Genomic DNA, 15175 nt, shown 5'->3' with positions numbered 1-15175 from the left:
CCAATCAACAGAACATGACAGTGTTGTGGTTGAGGGGGTACTTGAGATTTCATATATGTTTGGGGGGTATGTAAATCAATTCAGGTTGAGAACTGCTGCTTAAGACTTCAGCTTCTGCACAGTGTTAAAGGATATTTTAGGCTTTTCCTGTGTTGCATTTTTAGCCTGATCGCAGGTGAAAAGTGTTGGGAACAAGCTTTTTTAAGACTTCTACCCTGAAAACAAATGTCAAAAAATACCTCCTGGATGTATGATGAGGGTGGGACCTCACCGCTCTGTCTGGAGAGAACTAGACTTGTCACTTTGAATTCAGTCTTGCAACTTTCAGTGGCACAGCATTCAGTGTGATCTTTATTTTTAGCTCAGGAGCTCAATGCATATATCAGCACTGTACTGCGCAAGCACTGACACCCTCTCATGCTCTCATTCACAAGAATCTCTTCATAGTGTGTGTGTGAGAGAGGGAGACTGTGTGTGTGCGCACACAGGGAGGCAGGTCTTGGCTAAAGTTTATTAACTTTCTCTTAGCCAATGGGGCGCCTTGTGCGTTTTTCCTGCTGACCAATGGGACAGATTGAGAGGTTGGAGGTGGGTGTTGCTTAGCAACTGCAGGTAGAATCTCAGATCATGTCGGACCCATTGTTTTATCTTCCCTCCCTGAGAGACATAACATGCTATGTGTTGTGATTTGTTAGTAAAAAACACCTCTGTGCAAATGCGTCACAAAGTTGTTAACTCTATTTCTGTATTGTTAAACAAAGATCACAGAGACTTCAATGGCATTCTGCCCTCCAGTCAGAGCACTTTTAATTGATCGTTATTATGTTACTACATGTCTTATTTTCATTGCCAAGCCACTGGAGCACTTACAATTGCATTTTGATTAAATTGATTTACTTTTTGCTCCTGATTAAAGGGATAATAACCTTTGCTGAACCCTCATGCGGAGTCTGAGATGAGTGGTTATAAACAAAGACAACAGACAAGGCTGCTAATAACAAATATTACACATGTAGATAAAACGTCTGCAATTGCTTTTTAAGCGTTTTCCAACAATCCTCCGCCCTCCAGGTGCCACAACATTAACACACACAAACACACAAAGCACTGATGCAACTAATTATGACTCTTTCTTTTATTTCTGATTCAATAAACCTGGAGTGTTGGCCTAAATAAAACACGGAGCATCTTTTGCAGTGTTTGAAAATAGTCTTTATATTTGTGCACGGCCAGAAAAAGAGACACCAACTACCACATACAAATATAGGCATATGATCCTTCCTACAATGTTCCTGACTCCCACAAGGCAGCACGTCACAGCTGTGAACTTTTCGTCCCCTGTCTAATTAGATGACCTGATATCTTACAGCAATATGTCACAGTGGAATAACTCGCGGAGAGCTGACCACCGGTACTGTCTGTCCTTTTGCCACTAATGGTGTCACTTTGGTTTTACCTCTGTTAGCTTAAAATGATATGTGTAAGTCAAATTTAAAGCGGTATGCATGCTTTTTTTTATGCACACAGCTTACTGTGTGAATATGAACATGCTAAAAAATGAAGATGAATATTTCACATTCAATAAGTGCTTTAAAAACTTGTTAAAAGCAGCCTTGGTTACGATTATTCTTCGCTCCTTTTCATTTCTCTTTTCAGGGACACTGACGGGATTTTGGATAGTTCAATGGAATATATATTAAAATTAGAAAACAAGAAAATTAAAAGGATGTGACCTATAAGCCTGCTGTAGTACAAAAGTAAATATATTTTAATTTACAGTCCTGAATGTAGCAATATTAATAGAAGAACATAAAAGCTTTTTTTCCTCATCTTCCCTTTCCGTGCTTGCTCGATGCAAATATTTAAATGGGGGTTATGGAAATTCCTGGGATGCACTCTGGATTTGTCATGTAAAGCAGGGCCAGGAAGATTGTTGTTTACACCCTGTACTTTTGTGTCCAGTAGGTCCAACAGTGGGAAGCAAAGGAATAGACGTACATGCATAATAAATATATGTTTTTACCACAAAATTGGAGCATATTTGGGGAGATACATCGACTGAAGAGGCAGTCAAACGTATTGATTCTGGTTAAGGTAAGCATCTATAGCTTACACTTTCACAGAGATTTAAGTGCTGAATTTATTAGTCAATCAATTGATTTGTCAGTCATAAAAAAAACAAGTCATGAATTATGATATGTTTTATTTTGTTTAAATAGCAAAAAAGCTAGACAAACTTTAGCATCTGGTGTTTTTCTCATAGGAAGAGGTCATCTTGGGCTAATGGGCGTTTTTCTAACTTATTTAAAAAGGACTTACAGTTAACTGACTAGTAAAAATGTACATTAATCAACAATGAAATTAATAATTGTGGATTAGTTGTCCTTAATTTAAAAAGGATGTGCAGTGTTGTGTAAACACTGACAGCCTTTGATAATTTTTTAAACCTGCCCTTCTTAAATTATGAATTACCATTTTTGTCTCTTAAAAAAAACAACAAAGATAAAACAACAAAGAAGCAAAATTAGGAAAAATTAGGCGAAGTTAACAACAAACATCCGACCTCAAGGACATCACGTGTATACTGTACACTGTGTTTGTGAGAGAGAATGCAAACAAAGTTGCAACCAAACAAAGTTATTTTGCTCATGTATCAAAGTGTTTTTTGTTATCTTGCCTTGCTGCTGAATTTTAAAAAATGTCCAAATATTCTACATTTTACTCAGCATACATTTTCTGTGAGATGCACTGTGGTAGCACACACACCTGGCTCCCTTTATCAATACATAGCTGACTGTTGGCAGGACCTTGTGCAGTGGTTATGGTGGGGGATGGGTGAGATTTACAGTTTCCTTTACCAGGTAATGTCTCCTGTTGTGAAACAATGTGACAGAAAATCAGTACAGCTGTGATGGCTCAGCAGTGTGTCTTTGCCCCTCTACATTCTCCTCCAGGAGCTTATCCAAAGCCCACCTCGAATGTACTGTATGTAGCCTGTGGATGACTCATCCTCAGGAGAATGAGCTGTAAGGTGCAGGTAGCCTTGCAAATAAACATTTCACGATTTGCAGAGACTACTCAAGTACTTGGCTGACTTACAGTGCGAACCCACAGACCGCAAACACAAACTCTGACAAACCGATCCTGTTTTATCCTGCCTGTAGAGCACACAGTGTAACATATCCTCCCGTGTTAATGTGTCCCTTCTGTGTCACACATGTAATGACTATATCACTTAAATACAACAGTGAGACATCACTCCAGAATATTTAGTCATTTTGTTTATTGAAACGGAAAATTTGTCATCATTGCACCAATTACCATGGAGACAGGGTTAAGTCCCAAACCTACTGGAATTATACAGTGCATGAGTGTACTCATTAGCCTTTACCGCAACTTCCAGGAAGCACTGCGCGCTGTGTGGACGGGTGACTCCACCTCTTTAGGATGGCCGGGGAATATGCAGTCATTCAAATGATCTTTGTTTCCCGGCAGGCTTTCACACCTGTTCTCCTCAAACCCTCCCATGTCCTCTTTTAGCCTTTTGGTTTGTCATGTTTGCTTATGCTTTTATGGCGTAAAGTTCGTCACTAATGGAGGATTCTCAATCTTATGACAACAATAGCCTGAAAGATGCTTTTATGAGAGCTGAGTCTCTATTTCTTGATTTGAATTCGACTTTTCTTTGGAACCCTTGTTGGAAAAATGTCCTTTGCACTCCTCTTATCCTAAATAATTTGGTGCAGTTGGCTATTTTGAAAGGTTGAGGCTGCAAATGATCGGAATATTTCCCCTAATAAAAAGCATTATGCATCATCAGGTGAAAATCATATGAGTAGAGCAGTTTTTGCTCGTCACCCATTAAAGCTGGGGTATACGATTTTTATAATTTGGCTAATATCTCCTCACAGTCTGCTAGCTGTCTGTTCTGTGTTTGCCCTGACAAAAAATGTTGTTTGTTTTTATGCAGCTCTAGGGAACACATCAATCTAAACACGCAAAATGGCTCGACTAAACTTCACAACAGGATTCCAGTCAATTAGTGAATGGTTGCGGTCATGCACTGCACTCTGATCTACACCTCAATTGGCTACTCTCCCTCTTTCACCTTTTCCCAAAACAGGAATAAGACCTGTGTCCACTAACAGCGTTTTTTTTGGTGTGTGCAGGCAGCGCTCATGACCCTAACTTCAGAGCTCTTCTCACTGCAGCTTACTGTTGCTAGGTTACAAAAGTTGTCTGGCGGCACCTCTGCTTCCCTTGGTAGTGACCTTTAAGTCTGTTTTAAATTGCTGTATGCTTAATATTTGCTCATTCAATAATATTCAAGGAAATTTAACAAAGAAAACGTAAAAACAATGGAAAGGAGTCGTGTCCTCGCATTAGCAGCAGCTCCAGAGCTGGGAACTGTACCCTCAAAAAACAAAAGGATTAGCTTCTCCTCCGCCATTGTTGTTGACAAAGTTGATATTGTAAGTCCCGCCCCTTCTTGATGTTGATTGTAGGTGAGGGAGAAGTGACATTGATGAGCGCGGCGGTATTCCAAAAGTTGAAAAACAACGTAGAGCGCGTTTATGCACTGAGGATGCTGAGCGCTGAAATAGGAAACAGGCGCTGCCAGCGCAGAAAACGCTGTTAGTCTGTCTTTATTAAGCCTACCCTTGGCTAGCAGATGGTTCGGATTCCGCCATATTGCTTATTATAATGAATTAGGGGTCTTTTGGTAGCAATGCTTGTCTGTGAATTTTGGGGCTGGAGCTTGTGAAAGATACCAAAGGGAGGGTTGGTTTTGTGATTATGAGTTTGCAGGCTTGGGTTGCAGTCCTCATGTATAAATAAAGTTACTTCTACCTGAAAAAGCAAACATATGTCTACAGATTATGTGATTAAACCTTCTCAGGTTTTTTAAATACTTTTTGAGGCTGGAAATGGTTAAATTGTAATTATATACCCAAAAATTTTTTGTCTGAAAGGTGAATTTTATCCTTCCATGATAACCATCTGGTGGCTGATTCATTTCCGACCTCCTGTAAAGTCCTACCTTTACAAACGCACGCACAAAGCGAGCTGCTGTTAGCGACAATGATAACAGCTATTTTATTTCAACACAGGAGAACATCGTCCTTCTCCTGCTTTATTTCTCCAAAAAGTAAAAGAGTTTGATTTTGTCCGATATACACCCACATACTTTCCTTAACTAACAAACAGGAAAGACTCGCATCACGAAACAAACAAAGCCAGACTACATCACATGGCTTATGTCCTCTACAAGGCCACATTCTTTAAAGGGACATTGTCATTGATAATTTAACAATAGATGTATGTTGTGACCATTTTTTCATTTCCACTTCTATGAATCCTGTCAGTCCAGTGTGGCCCATGATTCTTTGTACAATGATACCTGTTAACCCCTGTTCATCTGGAGCATTGGTTCCCAAATGTGTCACCTTCAAACAATCAAGCTAACCCAAGGTAATCCGAAAATTAGCTCCTGCTTTTCTTTTTGGCAGTGTAATTACTGCTGAAAAATTAAGAGTATGCTATAGCTAAGTAAACTGTTGGCGGAGGTTTTTAGTATTGCGTATGTATATACTGTAGATTGCATATCTATTTATGGGCCTGTTTTTCTTTTCGCACACCTCCTAAGTGACTTCGCGTAGGCCAGTTTGGGAAACGTTGATCTGAAAAATTATCCAGTCAGAGGCGCTTATCAAGCTGCTGCAAATTTAAAACACTCCATCATAGCAGAAAACGTAATTTGTCAACATTTTTTATAAAAATTTACCCAAAAGCTGATTCATTTGAGCGAGTGGGCGCTTTTGTCAGTGTCGACAATATAAGTATAATCTTAAGCCTTAGCACGATGTCAGCAGAACTGAAAGGTCATTGTAAGGATATTACCCACCAAAATGCTACATGCAAGTTCTTTTTAGGTACACAGGCTAATGCCTTGACTTTTTTTATAGAGAAGTCTCATCTTCTAAAAGGGTGATTGGGAGAGTTTAAGTGCTCTTACTGGCCTTCTACTACCGAGGCCCTGAAAGAACTCCTTAGCTCGTCTATTCACAGCGTAGCTCCATCTATCTTTAACCTGGGCAAAGTCTAACCAAACAGAGTAACTTTAAAAACAACAGAACAAATCCTTCAAATTAGACAAATGGTTTTTTTTGACCGTCTATCATTTGTCCGTGCCTTTGAGAATCCTTACAAATCTCTGTAGAATGATACTTTGTGAATGGACTGTATTTATTTAGTGCTTTTGAAGTCTTCTAACCACTCAGAGCATTTTACGGCACATGCTATTCATCTGATACACACACAAACATGAATAAACAGATGGTGGAGGATCATCAGGTTCTAATCTAATACTCATTCACACACACACACTTATACACCAATGGCACAGCCTTCAGGAGCAATTTGGCCAATACTCAAGTGAATGTACGTCTTAAACACACTCAAGTCCCGCAGCTTTCTCCAGCGAGTGAATGCCAATCCAAGGTTCACTCTTGTTTTATCTTGTTTTTTCCCCACAGAGATTCCACAGTTACTCAAGTTCTTCCATCTTCCGCCATTTCCAAGACCTGTGGATAGCTAGGGTGTCTACTTATTGTAAATGTGAAAACTCATTCAAACAAAGTGAAAACACAAAATATTCAAACTATAATTACCCCGTCCAACTGAAAATATAGCGTATAACCACATTGTGTTTGAAGTGGCTTGCCTTGTGATCTCTAAAAATTCATGATCAGCCCAACCTCATGCATGCCCGGTTGACTTGAATCACAATTACTAATGTAACAGCTTTTCCAAGCAAGCTAAACTGTCCTCAGCGGATAATTTCGACACCAACAAGAAGTCTAAGAAGCAGCGCTGAACTATTTTTACGGTTCTACGCTGTAGATGGCACTTAAGCTCACAAAGACTGTGCTGTTTGTAGACTTCATACAAAGCATTTGTGTTGCCCTACAACTACAAAAAATATTTGACTCACCTGCTAGCTTGCCAACAAAGTTAAGCAACGGAGGAACTATGGGCACTCTGAACAATGTTAGGTGTACAACCGTGTCTGACTGCCTAATATTAAAAACATTCACCTTCAATAGGCCACTTGAAAATTGCGCGTAATTAATTTTCGAACATATCTTAGCAAAACTAACTTGTCAACCATTCTGCAGTTCTCACCCAGCCCGTTCCCAGCTCAGGAAGTTTAGCTCCGTAATAATATAGCTCTAGCTAACGCTTAACATTATATTCATAGCATGGTAATCATCTGATTCTGCTGCTCCTTTTCCATGAATGATCTACAAGAAAATGTACTGATATTAAATTTCAGTGCACCCTTTCACCAGAGCTAATAGCTAACCTAGCTTAACTTCCCTGTAAACATGAAGCTACTGTCACAGATGGCGTCGCCTTGATGCCAGTAGCAGGACTTCTGTTGCAGAAAGCGGCTTAAGAGTGAGTGTATTCTTGTTATCTGTCACCTTTTTCCTGTACTGATTTAAATAGGAGACAACCAATGTTTTATTTTATTTATTTTTTACTTCAATTTTCAGCTATTTATCTGTGAATTAGCTCTATATCTGTATCTCACAACAATTTTGTGCTTCGTTCTCTTGTAGGTTGATGGAGTTAAAAAGTTGTTTAACACTGTAGATGTGTTATCACCGCTTCTGTTCAGACTTTGATAAAACCTTTTAGTGATATTTCAAGTTAAAAAACACATAATGACAATGATGATAACCAATCAAGTTTAATTCAAGATTATGCAAGTTTTCATGAGTTTGTGTTAGTGTAGTGTTACCATGGATATTATAGTAGCTATATGTGGGCTGGATTACTGCAGATAGCGTTTAATTATATTCTCTCCTGGCTACCATGGGCTTCAATTTTAAAAACCTGCAAAAGCATACGCCTGCTTTGAAGAGCTGATACATTTTCCTCTGAAAACCAACTTTCACTAACTGTGTGAACTTAAAAAAAATCAGGCAGAATACTGAACCAACCACACTTATTATATCTCTTCCCACTTTTTGTGCGTTCCTCCCTCGTTTACATGTGGGAGACACACAGAGATGACAGGAAGCTGCACTTCCAGGCCAGAAAGCCTGAAAAATATGATGCATGGTTCCTGGTGCACAGTGCGTCTCAAAGACTCAAAACGTGGCCCTCAAACTTTATGTCAGCCGCACACTTTCACGCTTCATACTTAACATACACAGGAACACAATTACTAGGACTCATACCCTTCCTCTCGCTCTCTCTCTTCAATGATTAAAAAACAATATCCAGCTTATAACTGCAAGTTAGTCAGACACCCACACTCATTTGCAGTGAAAGGCAAATGACCCTGGTGATGAGTCATTGCATTCACTCCGAGATTTGCTTTATTCAAACACTGAAATCTCTTAAGGCTGAGTGAAGCAGTGGTTCTCGCCATTGTGCCTCTGAGTGAGCTCAGGTGTGCCTTGACGTTTTTCTCAAATGTAAAAAAAAAAAAAAAGTCAGGCAAAAATAGCACATAACGTCATTAAAATCTACAGAAATCAGACGATGATTTCCCAGCCGCAGACGTACCTTGCAATTAAAACGGGCTACTTTACTGTCATCTGTGGTTTTATGTAATATCAGCAGCCAGTCAATAATCAGGTGTTCCTCTAAAATCATGTGTGTTAGGTAAACAGCAAAAAACATCCCTGATAATAATTATTGTAACAATGGCAATGGCGCTTGCCGGGTAGCTCGCTCTTCAGTCAAGTATCCTGCGCATCGACTGAAACAGTGAAGTAACATTTACAGTGATTTCAATAATTGACTGCCATACTGATCGATTGGATAAGTAAAGTTAGACATTGATTTTTATTTTATTTTTTTAATTGGTTGGTGCGTGTGTGTGTGCACGGCTACATGTACTGTGTCTCAGACTCTATGTTGTGGCGGGTCCCGGAATTTGGTTGACGTTAGCAGACACACTTTTGAAGCAAATGTTTGGCTAATATTTGGCGCACTGTTAGCACTGCAGGGGAACTAAAGAGAGGCACATGAGAGCTTGCATAAATGTGACATTCTTTGGGTTTTCAACGCAAAACAGTCTGAAGTCATTTACATAGAAATCAGTCCACAACTGTTCCAGTGAACTGAAAGGTTGAGGTCACAATTTTAGGTCATGTTAAAACCCATTCACACAATGCCAATACATAGTAGGTAATGTAAATCAATTGCTTAAAGGGGGGCTGTTATGCTAATTTCAAACTTCATATTTCACTCTGTGATACCTGTGCAGTAGCTTAGCATAATTTACAGATTAAAAAAACATTTTCTCACACTGGTGCTCTGTGCAGGCCCTCACACAGCCTCTGCTTGAAACGACTCAGTCAGCTCTGTCCCTTTAAGAAACCCCGCCCCTACAATCCCGCTTTCTTCTGATTGGCCAGCTCTCCGAAGCCCGCTGAGGCTGCACTTTGTGATGTCACGTGTAGAAAAAACTGTGTGAAACCTGGCGTTCACAGCAGCCTGCAGACTGAGCTGAAAAGCCTGGAGATACCTACAGATTTGAAAGTTCACCCACGTTTAGTCTGGACATCCAACACTGTTAAAGGATATGTATGTCTTAAAATGGGAAACAGAGTAATCCCCCCTCTTTGACATTGTGCTTTTAAAATGAAGTAACGTCTACTCTACACTGAGGTTTTAATGGTCACACTAAAGTTAAATTTTTTCTCAGCAGATTTTTCATTTTGAGGAAACCGTAGAAGCCTGAAAAACAAAATACTTTTGTGTAGCTAAAATCTTTATGCTAATCATTATGAGCCCATCACATACATTTTGACTCCTTTGAGGGGCCCTGAATCACAGAACTACTGCTAAGGGTCATTAGCTTAATCCAAAAGGCCACTGGACTTGGTTGAAGACATTCTGCTAAAGGTCATTTAAAGATGAAGACACTGTATATTGTGTTTTTCATTAAAATGCATTTAATGTAAATTATTATTAGGAAAATTGCTTTTTGGGCAAATACATGTATATGAACACTATAGAAATGTGTCCGGCTGTAATTAGGCCCATATCAAAAAATTACATTAGAGGTGAAACAGCTATTCTAATACTTAAGCATATCAACCCCAAATTAACATGCAAAAAAATTCAGTGCTTTCATTATCAATAAATTAGTTTGTACTCTGACTGATGAGAGCAAAAGGAAAATGTGTACGATACAGGTGTGTGTATGTGAGTCTTGTCAGAGTGTCTGTGCAGGCGGTTAAACTAGTCTTGTGTTTTTTCTTGGCATGAAAAAACTTTATAAATGTTCTAGTAACATATTTGACAGGAATGTAAAAGACACAGATGTTTAAAGAAAGGAAAAACCAAAACAGACAGAGATTTCCTGAGGCAGCAGGGAAATGTGTCCAGTCTGTCTGACCACAGTTTGTACAAGGCTCTTTGCTGAAAAAAAAAACCCTGAATGAACTTGAGACTCATTTTTGGGCATTAGGCCTGAGGGCTGCAAGTGTTATCTGGCTGCATCAAGTTTACTTTGTTTAAGAAAAGAAAGAATAGTGGAGTGTATGGGGGAGGGAGTGTAACGGGAGTCTTTAACAGGGAGTAAAAGGGACTGAAAGGATTTTGATCCAGTGATATTATATATCTGTCCTGGTCAGGGCAGACAAAAGCACACAGCAAACCACCAGAGAGCAAAGCATGTCATCTGAATAGTATGTCTTCTTTGCAGTGTTGTACATCCAAAGGCTTTGTGTGCCTGAATTTGGCTGGTAGAAGGCACAAAGGAGGCAGTTTGTTCGCCCCTGACAAGTGTGCTTTTATTTGCGGCGGCCCTTTGATGTATAGAGAAACTTTGGCTGGGATATCCCTCGCAGACAAATGCATGAGAAATCCCACTCCTTTGTATTATCCTTAACAATTCCCTCACCATTCACGGCAAAGCTTTTATTCCCTTTAAGACCTTTATTTTAAACTTTGTGCCTACTGTCTGTCTGTCAACTGTAATGGGGAATCGTGTTTGACTTTATTGTACAGAGGGGGTTTTAATGGGGGAGTCGGGGGCGTGCAGTTGAGATTTGGAAAAACATCATCTGACCATGTGACAGTTTTCATCAAGTTTGGTGTTTATAATATTTTCATACCATTAAGACAGTAAAGTGGTGTAAAAATGTAAATGAAAACGAGCTTAACATCAAATGTTATATCTTTAACATGCAGAGTTTGTCCTGTTGTAATGACATATTTAAATGTACACAGCAGTTCAAAGAAATAGTTTTACATTTGCCGATATATGCTAATTTACTTACTGCGAGTTAGGTAAGATTGATACCAGTCTGCAATCTGGTAAATATCAAGCTACAGACAGCAGCTGCCTAGCTAAGCTTAGCTTAGCTTATCTTAGCAGAAAGACTCAAAACAGAGGGAACATCAAAGGTAACAAATCCACCTACCAGCACCGCTGAAGTTTCTGAAATACTCTGTTATATTTGTACAAAAAGCAATGTGTATAAATGAGACATATAAGTTCTACAGGGGTTTATTTGAGCCCTGTTATTAGACGGTGTGGAAGCTCATTTAACCAACTGACCCTTTATAAGTTCCCCCCTTTTTTACTTTCTGCTCCAATAACCAATGAGCAAGTTTTGTCCTCAGCATAACCTCGTCCAACTCTCCCCTTCTCTGTTGAAATCAGCCTGATATGCTTTCTGCTTTGTTGTATGTGTCGGAAACAGGTGTGCCTAGCGATACCCGTGAATACAACTCTTGATTAGTGTGATGGTATGGATGGCACCATGTTTTTACTAATCCCACATCCAAAAACTAACAAACCACCAGCATTGCCAGTTCCATTAAGCCAGGTTTCCGAGCAAAACAGACAAAAATCTGACTTGTCAGAGCTCACTTGAGGAAAAAGTTATGGCAATTTTCTTATTACCTCAAACATTTCGTCTGCTTTTATTTTCAGTGAGTCCTTTAATTATTGGCTAACATACTGTATACACCAACACTGATATATATACATGCAGTAGGTTCATATCTCCCCTGCCAATTCATTGGATTGGCCCTTTTTAGAAAGTGCTACTTGGTCCTGAATCAGGCCCTTTTAGGGATTTCTTCATTGTATCAGGGAGTTGCCTCCGATTGGTTACATCTTATAGAGACTTGATTCTTTGTTTGGTAAGTAAAATAACAACATACATTTTATTTAAATCAGAATATGTACGCAACATGGGGAAGAGATATTTCCCACAGGCAGACCTGGGAGCTACCCAGTACACTCCCTCAGTCTAACACTTTTGTTACTCATCAGCTGGGACTTAAATGACTCTGTGTAACGGCACTTTGAAGATGTAACTTCCTTCCACAGCTTTCGTCAGTCTGGGGATTTAAACTGTTTTCAAGTCACAAGCCTGAACCTCCTCTGCGTGGTCCCTGCTACTGTCTTTTATATCAGACTGCTACTGTAAAAGAGCTCAAACTCTTGACCTGCCCATTCCTGGGCTCCCACAAGTGCTTAAGCAGATAAAGATTATAATCATCACACAGGCGTTTTTAGTATAAGGGTCAGGAAATGGGGCTTTTACATAAAACATGAAAAACTGTTGTTTTAAAAGCACGAGTGATGCGGATACGAGTTTAGGAGGGTTGCTGACTGTGTCTTCCTGTATATTTAAAGTTGCATTACACTGGTTTTTACAGTTATACATTAAGAATGGTTAGTGGTTGTACTGGAAACTCTGAATAACTGTTCCAAAAATCTAAGAGAGCCTGTGTTTTCTTATTCAAATGAAGACGCTTTTTGTTGGCTTCAACGTCCAGTTCAGAAATCCAATACAAGGTCAACAGCCTGTGCTGCTTCAGTTCACTGGTGTCGGACTGAGTCACACAAAGTGAATATCTAAACGCACAATCTACCACCTACCTCCTGAGTGTGCATGTAGCGCTGCTGTGGAATGAAGTCCTTACATCTGCTAACTATAAAATCAGCACACTCCTGGTATTTAGCGAATGTGGTCGTCTTTCCAGCCAATTCTTGAGTTACATTAAGGTATGTCTGACTTCTTAGATATTTGAAGGCAGTGAGGGATGCAAATAGGACCCACTATTAATTAATTAATATCATTGTGAACCATCAACTCCAAATGCACAGATTTAAATTCACTGTGTCTTCTTTCCTTTTAGAGTTCAGCGGAGAAAGTGGAAGGAGAGACGACCGTGAAATGTGAACATCTCTGTCGACGTGTGTTTTATATATGAGCTGCAATGAAGGTCAGTGCCTCGTTCTTCTACTGTGCAATATTTGGCTGATCATAAAGGGGCTACCATTTGCAGCGTTGTCGTGCATGCAAAATTTCAGGTCACTACCACTGGGAACCAATAATGCCTTTGGCTAAGCAACAAGATGCAAATACATCTATTCAAATTCGCACCACTCCATACACTTCCCAGCTAACACAAACACTCGCACACGATCTCATCTCAGGGCTGCAGAATTAAATTGCATTCATTTCAATCATGAATAAGTCCCAGTGCTGGAGTAGTGTTTGATCCTAGACAAGTTTGGATCCATTTCATTTGTGTTCTCTTCGCTTGTCAAACAAACTTTTTAACTAATTCCACATCATGTAAATCCATTTTTCCGCTCACCTTCCTTCCGTAGTTTGGCGGCCTCGCTCCCAGATAACACGTCACACCATGGAAGTCATAAAGCTAAAGGCAGACAGGCAGCATTCTCCACTTCCCTGGCTGTGGAGCAGACGCAGGTTATTCAGAGTTAGGAGATCAGTGCACTTATATGTCACACCCAGAGCTCCAGATTTCTCCCCTCAGGCGCTACAGACAGAGTTTACATAGTCACCAGGTGTTTAACTGCTAGAAGATGGTCCGGGGAAGACGGATGACAGAAACCCTCAATATCACACCAGCACATTCAGTCCAATTTCAGCCTGCCGAGCCACCGGGGCAACCCAAATATCATCCATCCTGACACTGTCCGTCACTCTATACATAGAACGGCGAAATTAGCACAAACGCAGCGCTCGCCATCAGTGTGAAGTATGGTGGCAGTAGGAGCGATTATTTACGGGGCTGCATTACTTTCTGAAGACCTGAGCTCTGAGTCACCGACCGAGCCTGATAATTAATTCCACACTCTACAGAAATATTATGAAGCTGCACGACAGAAAGACAGATGTACAGCATGGAGCACATTGTCAACAGGGTGACTGGATTTAGATATTTTCACTGCTTCATTTAGAGGAAATTATGTTTTTATGTTTATTTATTTTACAAACCAGAATGTCTTTGAGCTTTTAACGTGTGAAAAGAGGAGACATGCAGTAGTAGTGTAATCAGAGTATTTATTGTTTTCTGTCTGGTCTTTGTTTGCCCCACAGCTCAACTTCCTGTAGATACAAGAGGTAGAGACGAACGGGGATCAGACAGTAAGAGATAACCTGCCATCAGCCGGCCTTCTATTTTTAACAGCAGGTACTAGTAACTCATGACGTGGGGCTCTTGTTATCAATATTTATGGAACAAAGATTGAGACAGAGTAATGATACACGTAGCCCCGACTGGATCCATCCTCGCTTAATAGTTGTCATTACGGCGAGGGGGAGGAAAGTGCTGATGGACTCAAATTTTTAGGCTGGCACTCTACATTTTGGTAATGATTCCTGAGACCAGACAGGGCCCGAATGTGATTAGCGGATGTAAACAGGGAAGTGTAATGACTGCAGTGTTAGAAATGGCTTTAACAATACTTACGTGCTGATTAATTTTGTACAGTTATCATTCGAGGAGTTGGAGCTGGGATTTATTTTCAGGCTTTTATTGGCAAGTTGTTGGCAGCTCCTCGGGAAAGGTAGTAAAGACCGTTTGACAAAACACAGAGTAATAACAACAAGTGGAAACGAGCAAACCACTAAAGAGCGATGCTGCGACTCTTTCCTGCTGTTATCCTTAAATCATACATCTTCTTCGCTGCTTTGCTGTACACAATTAATATCAATATTTATACCAATCTCAGTGTTTCTTCACAGGCCACAAAGATGCATAATGGTGCACATTCGTCTCCATATTTATCCGACGGTGCAGCCCGTCCGCTTCACATTTTAATAACACTCCCTCTGCCAAAATGCATTCAACTCAAACACTTTAAAGTTGCGAG

Source organism: Semicossyphus pulcher, unplaced genomic scaffold, assembly GCF_022749685.1.
Source record: "Semicossyphus pulcher isolate SPU_LCO1_2020_fin unplaced genomic scaffold, fSemPul1.0.p SCAF_1, whole genome shotgun sequence".
Taxonomy (NCBI): Eukaryota; Metazoa; Chordata; class Actinopteri; order Labriformes; family Labridae; genus Semicossyphus; species Semicossyphus pulcher.
This window is presented reverse-complemented; position numbering follows the sequence as displayed.